The sequence below is a fragment of the Podarcis filfolensis genome, assembly GCF_964270895.1.
Source record: "Podarcis filfolensis genome assembly, chromosome: 9".
NCBI classification, from domain to species: Eukaryota; Metazoa; Chordata; class Lepidosauria; order Squamata; family Lacertidae; genus Podarcis; species Podarcis filfolensis.
Window position 1 is genome coordinate 20,419,475 of NC_139610.1, and position 24,914 is coordinate 20,444,388.

Below are 24,914 nucleotides of genomic sequence, written 5' to 3' on the forward strand. Positions count from 1 at the left end.
AAAAGGTTTATTGCTTGGCTAGCTAGCAAGCTGACTCAGAGGAATCAGTTCCAAAGTCTGAGCCCTTTGAAAAGGGAGGGGCTCCTTCATATACAGTGGTACCTCGGGTTAAGTACTTTATTCGTTCTGGAGGTCCTGAAACTGTTCTTAACCCGAAGCACCACTTTAGCTAGTGGGGCCTCCCGCTGCCACCACACAATTTCTGTTCTCATCCTGAAGGAAAGTTCTTAACCCAAGGTACTCTTTCTGGGTTAGCGGAGTCTGTAACCTGAAGCGTATGTAATCTGAAGCGCATGTAACCAGAGGTACCACTGTATACATTTCTGTTATCTCTTAAGGCACTACATATGCACAAACTCCGGCAAAATCCTTCCTATCCTAGGCTATGTCGTCCTATTAGCATACCATTTATGGTCTTTCCTTAATTGCATATACATTAAGCAAGGACACAAAGAACTCTCTCTAAGCAGCACCCGCTGCATGTGATCCCTTTGCATTCCTTTCCTTATATGGGTTTACCTGAGGGAGTTTAGGACATGGAGCAAGGCATGTCTCCCTTTCTTATGCAGACACTCCGGAATGTGTTTTTGCGAGACAAAGATAACAGCTCACGGTACAAGATTAGGATGGCCTGGCTTGAAGGTCTCTACAGTACATGCATCAGCCTCAGTATTAACATTCAGCAGAAAATTAAAGCATTACAGTGGTACCTCGGGTTACATACGCTTCAGGTTACAGACTCCGCTAACCCAGAAATAGTACCTCAGGTTAATAACTTTGCTTCAGGATGAGAACAGAATCGTGCTCCGGTGGTGCAGTGGCAGCAGGAGGCCCCATTAGCTAAAGTGGTGCATCCGGGTAAGAACAGTTTCAGGTTAAGTACAGACCTCCAGAACGAATTAACTACTTAACCTGAGGTACCACTGTATTGTTCACTGGGACATTTGCCTCTCCAAAAGGGTATGGGAGAATGTGATGCTGATGTCCAATACCAAGACGAAGGTCTACCTTGGCAAGAGCACGCCATTCTAATTTCCCACATTGCCCCAGAGGACTTGGTGTAGTGTTGCTCTGGCTCACTGTGGAAATAAACATTATCACTATATTTGTCTGCCTACCTTTGGGTTGCGTAGTGACTCTGGTCCAGCTGATGTGTCTGCTGAACCTCCCATCTACAGGTTTAACAGGTGATGACCATTTGTGAGCCGTGGCCCCTACAGTTGAGGACTTTAGTCCTAACAATATCCTCTTGTAACTTCTTTCTATTCTGTTATGTACTGAAGTTCTCACCCTGGGCCAGCAGGGGGATACTGTAGATAGTTATGCAAATGAAGGATCAAAAGTGACGTTCAGTGATTGGCTAGTTACAGAATATGGTTACTGTTGCATTCTAGTGGAGCTCTATATAAGCAGGCTGACTGAGCTCCTCATCTCAGTTCTGTTCCAGCTTACAAATAAAGAGCTGTTTTGGAAGAATCGCTGTGTCGTCTGATATGTTCGCCCACAACTTAACATATTCATTCTTGTATGCCAACCAAGCCCAGGTTGAGCAGGCATGTTGCATCCTTTGAAGAAAACAATATTTGGGTGCCATGCACTTTTTCAATCTCTGGTTGTTTCTGGTTGGGAATTCCCATACAGAATGTGATTTATGGCCCCTAAGCGGTGCATCTGTAAACTGAATAAATATACATTAGGCATAACGATAATTGTTTGGGGTTCCTCTGGGCTTCATCTTTAGCCTTCTGTTCTATATGGATCACGCACAATTCTCATCTCTTGGACTAGTATGATATACAGTGAGTATTATGGCACGTAGGCTACCACAATTCAGATGCCATCATCATTTTTCAGCTTTTGTTGGCTGTGGTGTTCTGCTGAACTACATGAAGGTCCATAAACCACCTGTGCTTGCAAGCAGTTCAGTTCAGCATTTTAATAGCTAGAATGCCAAAGTATTTTTTAAAAAAACTGAAATGGAATTATTCTGAGGTTGAATGGGAACCTTTGCATTAAAGATGTTATTTGTCGTCCATATAACAGAAGGCTTCCTTTTTAGTCCCAGGAAGAAGAGAAAAAGAAGTAAGGAATGACATGAATCAGACAATATGTTCTTTTAATGCTGTTTTTTCAGATATTGTTTTCCCTTCTCTATCAAAAACTCACAAAAAGAATTCTAATTAGCCCTCGTGGAGTTCTTGCATTTATAAGTTATCTCTCCCCCCCCCTCAATGTTTGTAATTAAGGAGTCTTTATATTCTTTGAAAAGTTACTCTAAACATGCAGTGGGAACTATCCAGATTTAGAAAGGAATTTCAAATAGAATTTATAATCAAAATAACAAAAGCATCCACCTCTTAGCCTCATCTAAGGTGAAGCCTTCAAGCCGAATTCTGCTGGGCCTATCTCCCATTTTTGCTGCTACACAAAATATAATGATTGGCAACCATTTTAAATAGAAAGTTCTCTTCTTGATAAACATATTTTCAAAATAACTTGCTAGATTTTGAATGGGCATTTATTTCAGGATCAATCGTCCTGTAAATAACATAATTGCTTCCAGGGTGATTCTTGTCCTCTCTCTTAAGCTTAGCTTATTTTAAAGGAAAGGCATGCTTCAACTATTTTATTCTGATTTGCATCATTACTTTAGCAAGTCATTCCCAAAGGTTTTATATACAAGGGACTCTTACTCTTTAAAAGACAAGCGTTTCAGGAAATCGTTTAATTTCACATCATCATTTGTTAATCTTTTACCAGCAAGAGGTTGCTTGTGCCATGTAAGAATTACGTTTTTTCTGTCATTAGAGACAACCTTTGCCCGTTTACTAATCTCTTCTGGTGCATCCTGTAGACACAAGATATCATCTACCAACCTCAAAGATGGGGATTAAAGTCTGCCTAATTAATGAGAAGCTGCACAGCACTTTGAAGATATAAAGCGAAGGAGAAGTTGAGGTGGCAGGATGCTTAAATAGTTTTGTTTTTTAAGAGGAAAAAGGATTATTTGCAGCACTTAATTTGGGAAAAAGATGCTAGGGATCAACTCCATTTGGAAAACTGCCCTTTGATATGAAACCTTTCCCCCTAATCCCTGAACTGTAGGGTCTCAATGAAATTAAAGGTAAAGGTTAAAAGGACCCCTGACAGTTAAGTCCAGTCACGAACTGTTGTGTACTGAAGTTCTCACCCTGGGCCAGCAGGGGGATACTGTAGATAGTTATGCAAATGAAGGATCGAAAATGACGTTCAGTGATTGGATAGTTTTAGAAAGTTGCTACAGTAACATTGTACTGGAGCTCTATATAAGCAGGCTGACTGAGCTCTTCAGTTCAGTTCTGTTCTGGCCTTTGAATAAAACAAGAGCTGTTTGAAGAATCGCTGTGTCGTCTGATATGTTCACCCACAACTTAACACAAACGACTCTGGGGTTGCGCCACTCATCTGCTTTACAGGCCGAGGGAGCTGACATTTGTCCACAGACAGTTTTTCCAGGTCATGTGGCCAGCAAAACCAGAGCAGCGCACGGAAACGCCGTTTACCTTCCCACCGGAGTAGTACCTATTTATCTACTTGCACTTGGACATGCTTTTGAACTGCTAGGTTGGCAGGAGCTGGGTACCGAACAACGGGAGCTCACCCCGTCGCGGGGATTCGAACCACCGACTTCCGATCGGCAAGCTCAAGGCTCAGTGGTTTACACCACAGCGCCACCCGCATCCCTCAATGAAATTACATGGTAGTAATAGCTGAGTAACTGCAAGAACCTGTGTTTGAGTTTGCTTTCCCCTCCTCCCTCCCATTCCCTTTTCCTCATGTGCTATGTCTTTTTAGATGGTAAGCTTGAAGGCAGAGGCAGTCTTACTATTGATTCTTGTAAGCCACTCTTAGGGCCTTTTTTTGGCTAAAGGATGTAGCATCAATGACTTTGAAAAGAGGTACTTTACGAAGATATATATACATATAAAGCTGTATTCGATGGATGAAAAGATGTATGATGTCTGACATGATTGAGAATCGTAGAGCCAGAGACGGAGAACTTTAAAGCGTTAAAATCGAGATATGGAAAATATGGAAACAACGAGGACTGAGATTTGGAGATGTGCTTCAAGGTCCAGACTATGGGAAGTCCCAAAAAATTAATAATTATAATTTGGATGATAATTTGGTCTTTTTTATTTTAGTTTTTTTATTTTAATTCGATTATGATTTGATATGTTAATTGGATGGGGGTTTTTTTGGAAAATTAATAAAATTGATTTAACAAAAGAAAAGAAAAGAGGTACTTTACGCTATATGTTTGATAGTTGAGAACTGATGTTGAAAACAAATGATGGAGCTGAACCCCTGATCTGTGTGCCAGGCAACCTTTCACAACCAATGCCATGCCAAATCTACAAATTTTGCCATAGGCGGCAGAAGTCTGCACTGCCCCCTTCTCTGACTGTGAACTCCAAGCAACATTAAAATAAAATAAAAACTGCCTGATGCCTTTGGGGCACCTCAAAACACTTCCCACCACCTCGCAAGCACCAATGAAGAATCTGCTGCTGTCAAAAGCCTCACCTTGAGACACACCTTTCAGGTAGGAAGAGTTTGGAAGAGTTTGGATTGGATATCCCGCCTTATCACTACCCGAAGGAGTCTCAAAGCGGCTAACATTCTCCTTTCCCTTCCTCCCGCACAACAAACACTCTGTGAGGTGAGTGAGGCTGAGAGACTTCAGAGAAGTGTGCCTGGCCCAAGGTCACCCAGCAGCTGCATGTGGAGGAGCGGAGACGCGAACCCGGTTCACCAGACTACGAGACTGCCGCTCTTAACCACTACACCACACTGGCTCTCTAAATAGCAGCACCATTGTTAGGAGGACAATTTTGCACCCCTTCTATTGCAATCGCTCCTGCTGTCTTGTTCCCTCCTTCCAATGTCTCAGCTAAAATGGCATGACATAATAGCATAGTGTTGTTCTCTTCCAGATGCATTGTTTTGGGAGGAAAGGCATACCCTCCAACATTTCTCCTGGGAAAAAGGGGTGTCCTATAAAATAATAAAAATAATGTTATTATTTATACCCTGCCCGTCTGACTGGGTTGCCCGAGCCACTCTGGGTGGCTTCCAACATACAATAATAATAATAATAATAATAATAATAATAATAATAATAATAATACATTAAGCATTAAAAAATATCCCTATGCAGGGCTGCCTTCATATTTCTTCTAAAGGTTCCTTATCGCCTTGACTTGGTGGTCACATAATTCCATACCCTCCAACATTTCTCGGATGAAAATAGGGACATCCTAAGGAAAAGTGGGACATCAACTCAGAATGAATGAATGAATATTTACTTGCATCAGCCATCGGCCGTAGCAATAAAACAACAATACGATATACAAATAATAGAAATAAAAAGTCAATTATATAAAATACATTTTAGGGTTTTGAATCAATAGTCAAATAGTGGATCTTATTCTGGTTGCCCCAGCTAAAAACCTTGCAACCTCTGCTGCCACCTGCTCATCTTGATCTGCCAAGAGAAAGGACACTGTGGCAGTGGCTGGGACATCAACTCAGAAACCGGGGTGGCTTCTGTAAATCCAGGATTGTCCTGGAAATTGGGACACTTGGAGGGTCTGGAAAGGTTGCTGCCCCTGCTGTCAGAAACTGGCAAAAAAAGGTCCAAGAGAAAACTTTGCAATAGTTCTAAGCTAACCTAATGAGCCACCTGGGTCTGTGTGGGCTCAAGCCTCCTCAGTTCTTGCAACTGAATGGCAGCCTGAAGCCTCTAGTTCACTTAGGCCTGGTATAAATATTTGACCCTCAGACACAGCAGTCAAAATTGCCTGCTAATGTTCAGCCCCCAGCTCTGGCAACTGAGAATATGCTCTCCAGGTCTGGATTCAGGCTCAGCAATTCACCGATTCAGCTTGGTTCTAACAGTGGTGTTATGAACAATTAGGTTCTTTTAATTTGTTTAGGTGTTTAACATATATGAGACCCAGTGCACTCCAGGAAAGCGTAAGTAGACCTTACACAACCAATATACAGTGGTACCTCGGGTTACAGACGCTTCAGGTTACAGACGCTTTCGGTTGCAGACTCCCCTAACCCAGAAATAGTACCTCGGGTTAAGAACTTTGCTTCAGGATGAGAACAGAAATTGCACGCCGGCAGCTGGAGGCCCCATTAGCTAAAGTGGTACCTCAGGTTAAGAACAGTTTCAGGTTAAGAACAGACCTCCAGAACGAATTAAGTTCTTAACCCGAGGTACCACTGTATATTGGAACAACAAGATAGGGAACATGCTCTCAATCACGCGCGCACAAACACATCCATACTCACCACCACTCTCTACTGAATGGGCCAGATTCAGTAAAAGCTTATGGGTGACCAGACAGCGGGATCCTGGCTGCGTCTGGCACACAACTCAGGCAGGAGTGCTTTGGCATTGCACAACTTATTATTCCTTGTTTTGGCATTATCCTTGTTATTCACTGAAGTTCTCACCCTGGGCCAGCAGGGGGATACTGTAGATAGTTCAGGTCCACATATGCAAATAAAGGATCAAAAGTGACGTTCAATGATTGGATAGTTACAGAAAGTTGTTACAGTTACATTGTACTGGAGCTCTATATAAGCAGGCTGGCTGAACCCTTCAGTTCAGTTCTGTTCTGGCCTGTGAATAAACAAGAGCTGTTTGAAGAATCACTGTGTCGTCTGATATGTTCACCCACAACTTAACAATCCTCACAGCGCTTATCTCACATGTAATGTTGTGCACGTCATCTCTTGCCTCTCTGTGTATGCTGTTCTGTCCTTGGCCTAGCACACACCCTTTCTGCCAGAACATCCTGATGTTTGCCACATTTCATCAGCGCTTCTTCAGCACAGTTCACGATCTGTTCAAAGACATCAAGTCCTTTTTGTGGTGTTCTTCAGCCATCTTTTAGGTCCATGCAAACCATGCCATTCGTTACAGTGGGCGGCGTATTCTGAGCTGCAAGGAGATGTTGGATGTAATCCATTGGAGCAGTCAAATATGCAACATTCCTTATTTCCCTAGAGTGGGCATAGGCAGGCCGCATCCTCTTCCACTGATCTGGAGCATCCTCCCCCTGCATGTGACCTGGGAGATGGGTGTGGGCCTGGCTGACTTCACAAAAGAGTGAGTCACACAGCCATTTTCTCAGTCTTCTTATCTCTTGTCTTGCTTCTTGATCTTTTGCTGCCATGCTGCTCTCCTGCAGCCATTTTGTTCTCTTAATGTAATTTTGCTGTCTGCTGGCTCTCAGCCAGCAGCTCATGAGCTCAATCTCCATATGAGATGAACTCACTGTTTCTTTGTGTAACTACTAAGTAAAGCCTGCCTTTCAGGGATCATGTCGTGAACCGAAATGTGAGTAAACGTTTTGTTGCTTTACCCAGAAAGACTCTTGTGTCTTTATTATTTTAAGAGGGATCAAAGGGGACATCAGGAATAAACTTAACTAAGAAAGTCAAATGAATCTGCAAACTAGCTTCCAGCTATATTGAGAGGAATCTGCTCTGCTACATCACTTACTAACGTGAGTGAAAGGAAGGATAATACTTATTCAATATATCCTTTCCTACTGTCCTTAACATTCCCACAGGAGACACATGTCCCGTCCCCCTCATTTCTCTGCCCTTCAACAAACTCCCTTTTTCTTCTGCCTCTGAGCAAAACACCAAGATGAGGTGGTTCGGACTGACTTATGCGCCTCATCTACCCCTGGAAATGTGAGCAACCTGGTCCTATTAGTGCCAAAGGCCATTTTTCTTCAAGAGCATCTTTCTCCTATAAATCAGTTAAGTGTTAAGAACCGGCACTTGGGAACCATATATTGTTATTGATCGCCTCGGCAGTGCTCTCATTAATGTCAATGTGAATCCCACGTATTTGCTAACGACCTGTGGTCCTAAGCGAAGATCCCGTTTCTCTGCGCCTCTAATATATTGCCTCTTTGAATTTTACACAAAATCCGTTTCCATTAGCATATCCTTTCATTAGTCATTCTGCCTCCATTTCTGATCCTGTGTGCTTTGATAATGGTGAATAAGTAGGTGAAGCAAAATAGAAGTGTTGTTTGTTATTATTATTTTAGCAAACACTAGACTCTGGCATGATTAAAAGTTGTCAGAAGTTTCAGATTACAGGGAAATGGCTCAATTCCTCCCTTTTTAATGCATATCATTTTGTTCCAGCTCCTCCTGCTTTGAGATCCCAACTGTTTATTAAAACAGGGGAATATAAAAATGAGTAAAAATTCTGGTGTGTCTAGAGGCAACGTTTGAGTGACATAATTAAACTGTGGTGGACTGTTTTAATTATATTAATTTTAATTATGCACAGTACATTTTAATTACATAGTCTGATTATGAGTGTCTCCCATCTATTAAAATCCCCTTCGATGCATTTGCATAATGCAAGCCCCCCCTCCCCCTGCCCTGTTCTTTTTTTCCCCGTGTGCAAGGTTACATTACTTGATGGCTTCATTAGTCATGAAGGTGGAATTTTAATTTCAATTTCATTTCATCTATAGCGAGTGAAGGGTGGAAATGGATTCATTACTCCCCCACATAGAAAAAATATATTTTCTCATCAAAAGTGGGTTTAAAGTGATCGAGCATTTTTCATGATCTCCTTGCCAGCTGGGATAAATAATATTAATATAGGGAGTTAATATCTCAGAGGTAAAATGGCGTAGTCTGCGCTCATTCAGAACAATCGCTTCTGCTTCAAATTAAAGGAATCAGCCGAAAGCTTCATTGATTGTGCAGCCTTTGGGAACACAGGAAAGAAAGTGGTCCATCTTAGCTCAGTATTGTCTACTGTAGTTGTTAGCATGTCTCCAGGGCTTCTGGCAGACATTGGTGTTTGCATCCCCTGGAATCTGAACCTTTTAAATGAAAATGCCACTGCACCTGTACTCCATTACTGAACTATAGCTCTTCCCCTCAGATCATGCTCAGATGATCTGTCGCTGTCATACAGAGATAGGGTTGCCATATGTCCAGGATTTCCCAGACATTACCGGGATTTCAAAGGTAGAAGTGACGTCCTGGAGGAATTTCCGGAAGGCGGCGGTTTGTCCTGCATCTTCGGCAAGCTCAACAACTTTCGGGTTTTCCTTAAAAAAAATCAACTCAACAATTTCCTTAAAAAAACAATAACAATATGACAGTAAAATATAATTAAAGCTACAGAACTATATATCATTTATGCAAATGGATCAGCTTATTGCTTCCCTCCAGTATACATTGATTCATAGGTCACTATGGTTTCAATAAATGCGTTCCAAATATCATCAAATTTGTCCAAACATAATCTTTGTCTGAAAGTGATCCGTTCATGGGTTGCAAGAGTTGTCATGTCATCTATCCATTGATTGAAAGAGGCCATATTTTTGGCCTTCCAGTATATTAATATTAATCTTCTTGCAGATGTAAGGGCACAGATAATCTATTTATATTGACTGAGTGTCAAACCACATATATTACATATATAATTTAAGATAATGTTGGGAGGGAAGTTGTAGTCAAACTACATCTGGGGACCCAAGGTTGAGAAAAGCTGATCTAGAGAATCCTCTTCCTCAGAGCAGGGGTTGTTCAACTTGGCTGTGATGATGTTACTGCCACCTTCTCTACAGGTAAAGGAAAGGAGTGTGTGCACAACCTCTGGTCTCATCTAGCAGGGCTCTTCTTAGGTCTTTATGCTCATACGGCAGGGCACGATAATGCCAGTGCTATACTGAAAAGAAAAGGTCTACCCTACCTGCAGTGGCATAGCATGGATTGCCAGCACCTGGGGCCACACAGAGGGGTGGGAGAGAGGGAAACTGATGGAGTACACATTCAACTTCCCAACAGTGTCTGCATCACCTAGGAGATCGCAACCTCAGAGATAAGAGTCATTCCATTGTCTGGAGAGGTCATTTCCTGGTTCGCATGGAGAAGCCATTTTCAATGGAGTCCGGCAGTGAAACAGCACAGCTGTATTGAAGCAGCACCGGGTGTTGAATTTTTGCACCCCTAACAACTTTGTGTCAGGGGCAACCACCCCTGTGCCCCCACCACCACTGCCTACCTGTTCTATGTCTTTAGGACTTGCATATAAGTCCAGTCATTCAGCTATTTTGTGTTGGCTGCTTAAGTACAGTTTCTTCTGTATTAAGTATTAGAGAGGAGGGCCCAATCTTGTCAGTTTCCTATTATGCCAGTGGTGGCCAAACTTGGCCCTCCAGCTGTTTTGGGACTACAACTCCCATCACCCCTAGTTAACAGGGCCAGTGATCAGGGATGATGGGAATTGTAGTCCCAAAACAGCTGGAGGGCCAAATCTGGCCAACACTGTACTATGCACACAGAGGTTTGGACTGTCAAGTTTTACTACTTGAATAGGAGGAGCTTGTTTTCATGGAAGCGTTGCACTCAATGAAGGATTCCTTTCATAAGGGCTGTTCTCCATCTGTGACTGCAAGTTCCTGCCGTTCGTAGAACAAAAACGTACAATTTGAACCACTATTACTGCATGGAAGCTGCCCTAGTCATATCTGCTACCTGTCTAGTGCTCACACTTAGCTGGAAAAAAAACAACAAGCCAGACCAGAATTCTTCTCTTGACTGTGCATGTGTCAAAATAGCATAGCAATCGCTCAAGTCCATCTCTGTCCTTTCATGCCACTTACCCTGCCAATCTCTTCCATGCATCAAAACCTCACACACGTTGCCTCCTAACTTCATGGGCATTCTTCTCTTCCCTCTTTGCTCCCATACTACAAAATCTTCTCCCCTCCCGGGACCACATTTCAAATGGATGCATTCTCTTGCAAGTCTGTTGTCGAACAGAGTGGAAGAAAGAGAGGGGGAGATTAAATCTACGGAGAGTGGCCCCGGTGTGGTTTCTGACTTTGTGAATTCTCCTGTGGTTCTGGCACAAGGCAGCACATGAAAAAGAGCATCAATCAAAGAAGAGGGAACACTGAACGAACCGTGCGGAAGGATGAGGCCTCATGCAGGGATTGAGGACAGAATAGAAGAACCGAGAAGTCTATAGCACCGGTGAAGGCTATGAAAGAAACATGATGGCATACTGAGCACTTTGGAAGTTCCACGGATCATCCTGTTTGTTAAAATCCACGGTACTCATAGAAATGAGTAACACAGCTGTTCCTTCTTTTGCTTTGCTTCCTATGGGCTCCCATTAGTGACACACATAAATGCCCTTGATCTTCATGCCTGTGTTAACCTTGGCCCTACAGGATGAACGCCTTGCTAGCTGGATCAGCTCAAGGGGCATTTAGGTCGGTAAGCATTCTGTTTCCACAGCAGAGGTCATGAGGTCTTCCTCTGTTGTTTGCCTCAGGGTCTGGCAGTTCCATTTGAAAATGGAAGCTCCCATGGCAGAAGAACAAACAAGATGTTATCTTAGTCCTCTCTTGGACCCCACTGCATGTTTTGCTTCCACATTTCCAAGAAAACAAAGCATATCTTGAGCAATTTTTTGCTGTTACTCTTTTTGGGAGTGTGTGGTCAAATCAATAATAAAAAAAAACATTTCCATTAAAAAGCTAAAGGTAAAGGACCCCTGACAGTTAAGTCCAGTCACAAACGACTCTGGGGTTGTGGAGCTCATCTTGCTCTACTGGCCAAGGGAGCCGACATTTGGCCGCAGACAGTTTTTCCAGGTCATGTGGCCAGCATGACTAAGCCGCTTCTGGTGAAACCAGAGCAGCGCACGGAAATGCCATTTAACTTCCCGCCGGAGTGGTACCTATTTATCTACTTGCACTTTTCAGCCTGCTAGATTGGCATTTCCATTAATCAACAACAATTAACTGAAAAGTTGAAGTGGCGAGTGTGTAGATTAAATGCCTCCCACCCCATGCACATATAATGATCAATAACTATTACGGACATCTTTTTTTTTTATTCAAATATGTTTCTTATCCTTTCTTGTGGTCTAAGAAAGGACAGATCTGTCATATTCAATTCTCCCAGATTATCATTCTTCCCCACTCTTAAATTCAGTTATCCACATCTCAGTAGCAATTACTGACTTAAAAAAAAACTCCTGAAAAGTTGTCAGCATTTTAGTGCAGATTTCTCCTAATAGACATATTTCTGTATGAAATTTTACCTGATTTACATACTTTTTGCAAGCAATCTCCCCTGATATAATGCTTACTTATATGTTATTTTCACACATTTTATGCAGATTTCCTTCCAATATGCACATTATATGGTTGGAGAACTGCCGACAAATTTCAGAAAAGAAAGGGTAGCTGTATTTCGGTCTGCATGTTCTTTCAGAAAATGTGAAATAGATACGTTCATATTAAAATCTGAACTGGATAATATATTTATATCTCAGCCTTTTCTTTCCCTTGCCATAAAGCTTTTCCTCAGGGGAAAAAGGCTGTTTGTGTCTGCGGTTCTGTGTCCTCTGATCAATAGCAAAAGGCCAGGGTGTGCTTCCCTTCAGCTCCGAAAGCCCCATCATAAAAGAGTCATTTTCCTTCCTCTCCCATGCATTTGCTAATTTAATTGACAGATGAATTGTGTGAAATTATATATGACAAACCAGGTTCCAGAGCTACTCACTGCACATTTTAAAGATGGGCTTAGGACCAATGGTGAAGGCGGTAAAGGTAAAGGGACCCCTGACCATTAGGTCCAGTTGTGGCCGACTCTGGGGCTGCGGTGCTCATCTCGTTTTACTGGCCGAGGGAGCCAGCGTACAGCTTCCGGGTCATGTGGCCAGCATGACTAAGCCGCTTCTAGTGAACCAGAGCAGCGCACGGAAATGCCGTTTACCTTCCTGCCGAAGTGGTACCTATTTATCTACTTGCACTTTGACATGTTTTCGAACTGCTAGGTTGGCAGGAGCAGGGACCGAGCAACGGGAGCTCACCCCATCGTGGGCATTCGACCCGCCAACCTTCTGATCAGCAAGTCCTAGGCTCTGTGGTTTAACCCACAGCACCACCCGCATCCCTCATTGAAGGCAGTACCTGCAAGCAAACATTCACCGTATGCTATTTTCCAACCAGACAGACATTGCATTTGATAAGTGTTCTGTGTCAACTGCAGTGCAGAGGTATAACACCTGTGTAATTTCTGTGATCAGAGTGGTGAGACCCCACCACTAGGCCATGGCCCTCCACAACGGTTTCAAACATGTGTCCAGAACAGCAGAACAGGAAAAGCTTCCTAGGAGAGAATTCAGAGCCAGAAACAAATGGGGTAAACACACATCCCCATGAGCACTTCTATTCTCCCCTTTCCCACTGCAAATTTCCTTTTCTTTCTTTCTTTTTCGTGGTGCCAGGGCTATTATTGCGTACTTTTGTGTGGAGTGTGGTGTTCGCTCTGATACCAAATATTTTGTTGAAAATAACTGAAGGTATATTTATTGCTTCTATAATAAGTACACCAAGCGGCAGATGAGGACAAGACCATTTGTCAAATTTATTGCCCTGCGCATAAAAAACAACTTTGAAAACGACTCTCTTTATCAGCCCAACAGCTAATGAAACTCGAAGATGCTCTGTACAGCGCAATTGTTCCAGAATAGACATTTCCATAAAATCTCCCTAAAATTATACTTAAGTCTTCCACTGGATGAGTTTCAAAATCAATAAATCAATATTTAGTCTTATGAATCCACTCAATCTTTAAATACAATTGTTCTAGGGCTAGAGTTTTAGGGATAAGACATCATAAATGGATTTTGAAAGTTGTAGCATTTTTAAACACTCGGTCTCCTTTCTCTGGGCAGGTTTTGTTACTTCCCTTGACTAAGCAATCAATGGTAATATAGCTGGGAATGGCTCATTTTACAAGGCTATGGAATTCCAGTGTGGGTTTTTTCTTTTTAATATTTAACATAAAATATTTGCAAGATGGATTGTCTTGATCTTTGTGATCTATAGCTGGTCTGAGCCTTAAGCAGCCCAGGACTTGGGGGCAATCAGGGCTGGATTAACCATGAGGCAAAATATTACTCCGAGACCTCGTAGACCAACACAATTAAAGAACAATGGGAACTAGATTTAGGTCAAGAAATAGATTCAATGGTCCACGTTCAATGGCCTAAATTGCCCTTTAAATCAATTTCTGCCAGTAAAATAAAGTTTGTGCTAAAACTTAATTTATAGATGGGCTTTAACTGCAAGAAAATTAGCACAGATACACCCAGAAACTTTGCCAATATGTTGGTGAGGCTGCTTATTTTTAGGTACGTATATTCATATGTGGTGGGGATGTGGCCAAACCCAACCATTCTAGTTGTCAGTTTTACATGAGATTAGCAAAATTACTAAGCATCGAATAGAAATGACACTAGAACTAGCTTTACTGAATATATTTCAAGGTAATAACACAAATCTGCATGATAAAGAACTCATTAGTCATCTGCTATCAGCAGCTAGGAATATTATAGCTAGACATTGGAAAGATCTTTCAGATGTGAATGTAGATAATTGTTACAAAAGTACATGGAATATTGGTTTGGCTTAACTTTATTATGTATGCAAGTCTTCTAGGTAATAATCTACCCCGACAGCATATAGCTCTATATGGCTAGAGTGAATCTGCCCCCACCAAAAAAGAAAAGAGGCTTTGAGTTTCCTTCCCTTCCCTCCACTCACATTACATAAACACATCCTGCTCATTATCCAATAAAAGAACCATTGAGTTAATTAATAATCATCTCTGCTCCAGACTCACTAAAATCTCTAAATTTTTATTACTAGATGACTGCCACTCAAATAATGCTGATGAATGTACTTAAGAAATGTTCTATTTACAAATGTCTTCTTTCTTGTCTTCCTTTTGCTGACACTTGATTCTTAATAGTTATAGATATTATTATTAGATTAGAAATGTTTCTGTAACCCATAGCTTGAGAGTCTATAAATGTTCTACATTGTTAAACTGTTATATGGTTAAAACGGAATAAAGATTATTTTAAAAAAAAAATATTTGGAAATGAGCTTTTTTAAAAAAAAAAACACAACTTCACAGCATTTCATTTGATGCACTTTGAGTTTGCTCTAAAAGTATTAAAAGAATTTCATAACCCCCAGAAGGCATTACTGTTTTCATTCAAAATAGGATCCTGGTTCATGGCTGGCAGCAAATGATTTTTGTTACCTCCTTGAGGGATTATTTTTACCACCTTAGTGTTGAGTTATATTGAAGCGTAAGAAAATGCTTTCCAGTTAGACCAAATTCTCAGAAGTGAAAATCTCAGCAGATTTCCTGTTATTTCATTCAAGCTCTTTTGCTGGATATATGTCAGTTTAATTCACATGCCTAATGGCATGTATAGTTTCCTGGTTCATTTGGGTGGGAGGAAAGAGACAGAAGGATAATTTATAATGGAGTTATTTTAAACTAATACTCTTATTTAGCCATCCATCCATTTACTTATTAAAACATTCGCACCCTGGTTTTCTGTTACAATTTGCATGTCCCAAAGTGGCTCACATCAAGATAATTTAAATGCAACTTTAAAAAGAAAAACAAAAACAAGGGCAGCGGTTACAATAAAGCAAGCAGAAACACTGAACAGCAAGGCATGATCAGGCATTGATCAGGCCAAAGCCTGGATGAATCAAAGTGTTTCATCAATGGAATGACATCACAGACAGTCTCAGAAGGATCTTTCAGGGTGGAGAAGTCCACAACCTAGGCTCATTAAGGCCTTCTCACACAACCCTACCAACGGCTGTTTGAATGGTGGCTGGATATGAAAATGGCTTCCTCAACCAATCTGAACGGATTCATGTTGGCAGAGACAGTCCTTCAGTATCCTAGCGATAAGCTCTATTTTCATACTCCCAATGCACCATTCACTCCATTCACGACCTGGTGGAAGGCTCTGTCCCACGAGACTCTGTCCCTCCTTCCGCAGGGGCTATAATACAGAGCTATTCTGCCTGGCCTTCAATTTGAATTAGCCTGATCCTCTATTCCCTATTTCCCTTTCCTCTTCTATGAAGAAACCGTTTCTGGGACCCCACATTTAAATTCTTATTCACACACCTCCTTGCTGGCCCTAGTAGGACCAACTTGGCCAGTTAGCCCTGGTGATCATTCAACGTCTACTGACTGGGGTTTCCCCCCAAAAAATGACCCCTGAATTTTTGAATTTGATTGATATTGATGCTGCATTTTATGTTGTATTCTATGCTGTTTTTAAGCCACATTTTAATCAGTGTTTTATATTTGCTGTTAGCCGCCCTGAGCCTGCTTTTTAAACCGGGAAGGGTGGGGTATAAGTAAATTTTATTTTTATTATTATTATTATTATTATTATTATTATTAGTCCCTTATAACTCTGGGTTCCCCCTTTCCTGCCTTCCCTCCCATGTGCTCTCTTTCCACCCCCATAAGGCCCCAGCCCCCTTCCCAGTCAATATTTCCCACTTTTCCTTCTTCAGTCGACACACACCCAGGCACAGTTGCGTTGCCAGCACTTAATCCCTCTCTCCTCCAACCAGTCAAACTGCCTACTGCTGTCCAGCAGAAATGCAGTGAAGGCCTAGCGATGACACTGGGATATCACTTTCATCTAATTGTTTGTGGGGAGAGAGAATCTGGTGCAGAAGTTTAGCAAACAGCATCATGGCAGCCCTCTGAGGGCACTCCGTGGTCACCACATTGGTGACCCTAGCAATTGGCTAATGGATTTGCAATTTTCTCTCTCTCCCTTTTTAAAATGACATTGTCCACCATCCAATTGCCTGTTATGTAGAAGTTGCTGATATTTGTGTTACGATATTCCGTTCCACCTTAACAGATGTGTGGAGCTGTTGTGTGTCACGTGTCTGTTTACATTCCAGCACAGCTTGCTGGGAACTTCCGTTTTGTGTATAGCTTTTGCTTATGCTTCTTGCCTTGGACACGAAGGGGAGAAGACATGTTTTTCCCTTTGTCCTGATGCTGAATGAAATACCTGTAAATACACTTTACACAGCCTCTATCTGCCGTTCTGTTACAAAGAGTTTTATTCTCTGCTGGCTTGCGTGCTCAGCTTCTGAAGGTTACTGAAGCTCGAGTCGCAGTTACATGCAGATCCAAGGACCAGAGACCGCCCAGCTGCCGGCTGGTGAGCTGGAGCCAGCTGGGGGCCTGCCAATTGCCCCCGTTTCCTTAGACGCATCCCATCAACAGGGTCATGGGCCCAGATCTATGGTGCTTACACAAGAGTAAGGCTGCTGATGGCTGCTGTCCAATGTGCCAATTAGCAATGTGACTATTTTACATTTGAGTTCTTTCAGAACTCTTGGGTGCATAGCACCCAGACTTGATGATCTCCTCGTTTTTAATTCGAAAGCTTATTCTAGAATGCCATCTCTTGTCATATCTTATTTGACTTATTTCTTATAACACCTAAGCAGTTTTGGCCTCAATACCTGTCTAATATCATGTCCTGTAAATAGTGGCCCTTGCATGAAGGTAGTGCATGGTGTAGTGGTTAAGAGTGGTAGTCTCGTAATCTGGTGAACCGGGTTTGCGTCTCCGCTCCTCCACATGCAGCTGCTGGGGGACCTTGGGCCAGTCACACTTCTTTGAAGTCTCTCAGCCCCACTCACCTCACAGAGTGTTTGTTGTGGGGGAGGAAGGGAAAGGAGAATGTTAGCCGCTTTGAGACTCCTGAAGGGGAGTGAAAGGCGGGATATCAAATCCAAACTCTTCTTCTTCTTCTAACGTTTTCTTGTAGTGAAGTGGTCTTGTGACATGATCACTCTACCGTAGGGCAGAAAATAAGCAAACAGATTTAATAGCCAGTCTTTCTCCCTAGGGAACCCTGGGAATTGTAGATCTCAGAGGGGTGGTGGCTGACATTTGGGTTCAATAACATCATTTCCAACTCCCTCAACAAACTACAGTTGTCACGATTCTTTGGGGGAACCTATGGCAGTTAAACTCTATTAAAACACCAATGTAAGCTTGGAATGTGCTTAAAGCAAATCTCTAACCAGAGCTCTCCCCAATGAACAAATTAATGATTTCATTTTTATATTTCAGGCTATTACGATGTTTGACCTTCTCCACCTTTCTCATTTCAAAGTGAATTTCCCCTCATTTTGAAAGCACATCTTATTTCAGAGTTGAAGGTTGAGAGGGCATTATTAGTGATACAAAGTCACAATACCTTACTTAAAACTTTAAAATATATGTGTATATGCACACACACACACACACACACACACACACACACACACACTTCCTAATGGGTTTCTGAGGGATGCTGACTTTATTGTGCTTTGAGAAATAGACGTTTCAGAAATTCAAATAAGTTACAGTTATGGCATCTAGAAGTTATGAGATTTGCTCATAAAATAAACTAATTTCCATATATTGTATTTTAAATACAAACCACTCGTCTGCAGCACTTTAGCCTAGCCTACAAATAGCTGGAATCTATTTCCCTTGATATATATATTTAATAAACAAAACAGAGTAAGCAGAAATACAAACATTTGGTCTGAAGGGAAAAACACGCTTAGGGAAATGGCAGTACTATGTGCAGAAAACATCTCATTTTTTAGAAATATATGCGAGAAAATCAGCATATATATATATATATATATATATATATATATATATATATATACTTCAGGGAAAATGTAAGACCCCCATCAGAACTATACACTTAAGGTAGTATTGTACCAGTTATGACCTCCCCCAAAAGAATCCTGGGAATGGCCATTTTTTAAGAGAATTGAAAGCTGTTGGGAAACCCTGCCCTATTCCCACCACAGAACTACAATTCCCAGAATTCCTTGGGATGAGGGACTGATGGTTAAACCACTCTGAGAATTGTAGCTCTGAGAGGGTGAAAGGGGCCTCATAGCAATTCTCAGAATGCTTAACAAACTACAGTTCCCAGGATTCTTAGGGGGAAGAGAGTAATGATATTTTAAACTGTTATGGTACTGCTTTAAATGTGTCGTGCAGACGGAGTCTAACTTCCAGGTGTGCTTTACCTTTGAATTTCCATCAGGTCACATCACAAATGTAGCAACACCAACAACTTGTTTTGGGCCTGAGCTATGTATGAACATCTCCAAGAAGCTCAATAAACTTCTTCTAGTTGCTGCCTGTTCAGCGGGGTTGTCGAACACTTGACATGCTAGTTCAGGCATCCCAAAACTTGGCCCTCCAGATGTTTTGGGACTACAACTCCCATCATCCCTAGCTAACAGAATCAGTGGTCAGGGGTGATGGGAATTGTAGCCCTAAGACATCTGGAGGGCCAAGTTTCGGGGTGTCTGCTCTAGTTGCTGCCTGTTCAGCAGGGCTGTCAAGCACCTGACATGACTGAAACATGCAACTTCATGGGTCTGAGTCGCGTATGTAGACCAACGAATTCCACTGTGAAGCATTCCTAGGCCCAAAGTGGTGTTCTCCTCCCATCCTGACTATCTCCTCGCTTTGACCTGGAAGGACTAAAACGGGTTCCACGTCCAATTTAGACTCTGGCTGGCAACACCAGCATCTCCTTGCTTCTGACTCTTAGCTGCTGTCTCCTAGTTCCCGGTTGTCAGCCGTGCGAGGCCCAGCACTGACAGTTTCTGGGTTCATTCGCTCACAATCCAGCCTTATGATCCTCCCGTGGGAGATGTGAAAGGCATCCGGCTAATGAGACATCTCTCTTTTCAAAGTCTCCTACATTACACTGACGGCAATTCTGTCAGGAACGGCAGTCATTCTCTGCGAGGAGGCATGCTGGGAGCTGTACCTCAAAGCCACAGAAATGTGTGACTAACACATCGGTGCCCTGTGGCAATTCCAAGGGCAGCAGGATTGATCTGAGGACAATAGCAGAGTTCAAACAATTACGTCCTCAAAGAGGGTGGAAGTAGAGGGCCTCAAAGACTTACACCACCTGTAATCATTGGCTCATTTAGATGGGTCAATGATCCTTTTTCACTGGAGCTGGTTCTTTCCACCCAAAGTAATTAGGCTTGGTTGATGACAGATGGCACTCACCCATTTGCTAAGCCAGTAGACGCTCTTGTGGATTTGGCCCACACGTTTTCTTCTTAATGATGAAAATCTAAATGTGCAGAGCTTCTCTAAATGAAAACACAAAGCGACAGCCTTGCCTTTTCCTCCTCTTTCTTATCTCTCAACAAGATTGGCATTTAGACTGCAAGCTCTGTGGGGGCACAGACCTGCCTCTTTTTGCTTCTAATGCTCTGCAAAATGTAGTGCATCTTGCAAATATTATATTAACATTAAGAAGAAATAAGATGATTTTTGAAAGAGTTTTCATGCTCCCGGCCCCACCCTGCTCTTAGAAATATTGTTAATCTTTCTCTCTGTTTCTCGCTAAAAGGGTGGTGGTACTGATGGAGAAAGTTGCCGTTAACACAAAAGCACAGATAATACTGTTCTGAAAATGATCCATCCTATGCATAGATGAATAATTCACCAGCACCTTCAATTTATAGGATGGCTGCGGAAAGCCAAGGGCCTTTCATGCGCTGATAGAATTACTGTGCTCTAGCTAAGTCATTGTCAGGCTTTAAAGGTTTCACTCACTATCACATGGTGGGTCTCCCCCCTTTCCTTTATATGGAGATAATATTTGTATGGGGGGGAAATGCAAATTACAACACAAGTATTTCTTCTGCTACAAACCCATGGATTGCCAGCTTGCAGCAGTGATTATCCAGGGTGATGGTGGTGGGGATCATACACATATCAAATTTGGTAGAGCAAAACTGGAAATGAGCTGGTCCTTTGATTACACAGTAATCCAATCTGATCTCAGTTTGACCAATGCATGTGTAACTGTGGCCAGATTTTCTCCAGGAAAGGGCATAGCTGTAGTACTTGCTGAAGCTGCAGAAAGGCACTCCTAGACCTCACTACAGCTACATGAACATCCAGAAGCAATGCTGAATCAAGGAGCACCCTCAAGCTATGAACCTGATCCATCATGGGAAATACAACCCCCATCCAGAACTGGCTCTGCAACTATTCCTGAATTAACTGTCCTCCTGAACCACCTCTGTCTTGTCTGTATGAAGTCCCTGCTTTTCTATCCACATCCAATCCATAACTTCCCTCAGACGTCAGTTCATGACTTCCACTGCCTCTTTGATGAAAAGAATAGTGAGGTGTCATCTCCAGACCAATGATCCCAGCACCAAATTCTCAAATGACTTCTCCCAGCAGTTCATGTAGATATTAGACAATATGGAAGGTGAGGTGGAATGAACCCTGATGAGCCCCATAGGCCAATACGATATACGATATACGATATATTTATTGTCATTGTCCTATACAGAACAATGAAAATGGAAATCTACTTAAAAACATTCAAAAACCTGTAAAAACTCCTTATGCTGCGTTTAGAACCAGAATTGCATTTGAATAGAAACTGTTTCTCATGAGGCTAGTCCTGGTCTTTATAACCCTGTACCTTCTTCCAGAAGGCAGAAGCTGAAAGAGATCATTTCCGGGGTGCGTACCATCCTGCGCTATCTCTGCCGCTTTCTTATGGCACCTGACAGCATAGATTTGATCTAAGGTGGGAAGAGTGCACCCAATTATTCTCTCCGCAGTCTTTACAACCCTGGACAGCATTGTTTTTTCCCTGGCCGTGCAGCTCCCAAACCACACACACAGACCATAAGTTAATACACTCTCCACAGTACAATGGTAAAATGCCATCAACAGGTCATTTGAGAGACTGTTTTTCTACAGGATTCTCAGAAAATATAGCCTCTGCTGTGCTTTCTTCATCAGGTCTTTGCTGTTTTCTCCCCAGGTTAGGTCATCTCTCAACTCCATTCCCAGAAATCAAAACACCGAGACCTGTTCCATGCACTTCCCCTCAATAATAAGTGGCTGAATATTCAATTTACATTTCCTAAAGTCCACAATAATTTCTTTTGTTTTCTTTAAGTTAAGGAGTAAGTCCTGGGCCACAGTGCCTCAGGGCCACCTTCTGTGATCTGCCCTCCAGGTAGGACAAGAGCCCCCCAACAACAACCATACCCCCAAGTCCCATCCTAGCCTGGCAATCCAGAAGAATAGAAATGGCCATTGGTACAGAAAGCTGTTGAGAGGTTCAGCAGAAGCAATTGGGATGCACTTCCACTGTCCTAAGTGGGGACATTGTCATTCCTGGGGGGTTCGTGGGCTGGTTCCTCCCACCACTCAATGTCATCCAGTCAGTCCCTGACATTATATAATTTTTAATATGTTGTAAGCCACCTTGGGAATGGTTTCCCCTTTGGAAAGTCGGCATACACATCAAATGGTTGGTTGGTTGGTTGGTTGGCTGACATAGGATCTGAGCACAACAGTAATATTTCAACTTTAGTAGCCATAAAGCTGCCAGTTTATTGGGTCCATAAAGGTCATGTAATCAACAAACCTATTATGAGACTGGAAAAGGCGGTGGCAGTTGGTAGGTTTCCCAAAATGTGCCTCACGGTTGCCTTGGCATTTTTTATCCAGCTACGTTTTCAAAAATATCCCCCATAGCGAAAGCTTTATAATGACAGCCAAGAATCTTCAGATCTCATCAAGAGCATCAACTCCCAGGAATAGCACACTGGATGCTGGATATTTCGGTTGTAGAAAAAGGGGAAATATCTTGCCAGTCAGTTTCTAGTATACGTTTCATGCCTTACTCTTTTTTTAAAAGAGTCTGTGTGTCATGACAGAAAAATGTCAGAGAATATTTGTTAAGGAATAGGTATCAAAAGGAAATATACCATTAAACTATGAAAAAGAATTTCAGACATAATTTCAAAGCAATCCTTTTCCTAAGAAAATATGCCAAGATGTGTGATTAGAGGAGAATTTCTTTCAACTGTCGTTCAGTACAAGAGCAGTTATCAAGTGGCAAGGAGCAGGATTGGTTAATCCCCGTGTTTTCTCTGTGACAGAAATTTGAACCTGTCCCATATATGAATTCTGCCACCATCTTGACAGGAAAAGGCAATACTTTTACCACTTTGTTCCTATGGAGATTATCTATCTATCTATAATAATACTAATAAATTTTATTTATATCCCGCCCTCCCCAGCCGAAGCTGGGCTCAGGGCGGCTAACAACAATCAAAATAATCCAACATTCTAAAAACATTCATTATAAAATTAATTAAAATCAAATTAAAATCAAATTGATGGCAACCATTAAGCGAAATTCTGTGCAGATTGCCAGAGGAGGGGGTCAGGCTGCGCCCTGACCAAAGGCCTGGTGGAACAGCTCTGTCTTGCAGGCCCTGCGGAAAGATGTCAGGTCCCGCAGGGCCCTAGTCTCTTGTGACAGAGCGTTCCACCAGATTGGAGCCGCGGCCGAGAAAGCCCTGGCTCTATCTATCTATCTATCTATCTATCATCTATCTATCTATCATCTATATCTATCATCTATCTAATCTCCAAACAACATTCACCTGTTCTTTACCTTTCTCTTGAACTAACATTTCTCATCCAGAGCTTTCATTGGAAATTGCAAAGCCAGGTAGCAAAAACAGGTCATTTACTGAGTCACTAGTGGGGCCCATGTGGCGACAGAGCTGTTTGGCTGGGTGCAAGCTACTTTTTCGAAAGCTTACCAGTTTTTCTAGAACCACATTTTCTCACCAGTTCATACTCCTGAATTATTTTTCCATATGACAGTTTTTTTACAGAGATAGCTTCATGTTTGTATGACATGTGGGTGGGGAGGGGGAGTCAGAGAAGAGTGAAAGCAGTTCTATATAATTCCAAAACACACACATAGGATGCCATGATAATAAAAAAAAAAATCTAGGCTTTGACTATAACTGTGCTTAAAGGTAACCCTGCCCATTAGGTCCAGTCGTGACCGACTCTGGGGTTGCGTGCTCATCTCGCTCTATAGGCCAAGGGAGCCGGCGTTTGTCCGCAGACAGTTTCCAGGTCATGTGGCCAGCATGACTAAGCTGCTTCTGGCGAAACCAGAGCAGCGCACGGAAATGCCATTTACCTTCCCACCGGAGTGGTACCTATTTACCTACTTGCACTTTGATGTGCTTTCGAAATGCTAGGTGGGCAGAAGCTGGGATTGAACAACAGAGCTCACCCCATCGCGGGGATTTGAACCGCCAACCTTCTGATCAGCAAGCCCTAGGCTCTGTGGTTTAGACCACAGCGCCACCCACGTCCCAGATAACTGTGCATACAAGCAAGCAAATCCTAAGGACTGCCAAGCAAACATGTTTAGTATCCAGCTAGAATGTTCCCCATCCACCGAGATCTGCATGACTTTTAAAAAGCAGCAGAGTGCTAAGTGAGGCCTGATACCCTTTATAAAATTGTTTTATGGGCAATCTCACAGGCCTTCCCACATTGCAAAGGTGATAATTGATATTGATTGTCTCTAAGGGGAGTGCAGGAATGTGTGTAATAGTATTGCTATGGTCTATTTACCTTACATGTATTGGCCTTTGAGAAAATAAATAAAAGCATCAGTGTTGTCACAGTTTTGCATGTTTGAATCATGAGGACCAGATTGTTGGACAGGGCTCTTTAAAATAAGCTTTAGGTTTAGCATCTAATACTGAAACTACTATATTCCATTGGATTTTTTTTTTCCTTTTTAAAAGACAAGTGCAATGGATCCCAGTATAGACTGATGGCAGGCACTTCAGACTTGGATCAACGCCCAACCATAGATTGGCTGGGTGGTCTCAGCTATGTATCTGCCTCTTAACCTGGTTCATTTATTTGAGTTTCCCAAAGCTATCTGGAGTGATATCTAGCTAAGTCATATGCAGAGTTGACCCGTTTAAATCGATCAACATCTATTCGTTTCAGGGGGTCTACTCAAGAGTATGATTAACATTGGAAATATCACCCCTGGCAACGCCATGTTCACTTTTGCTATCTGT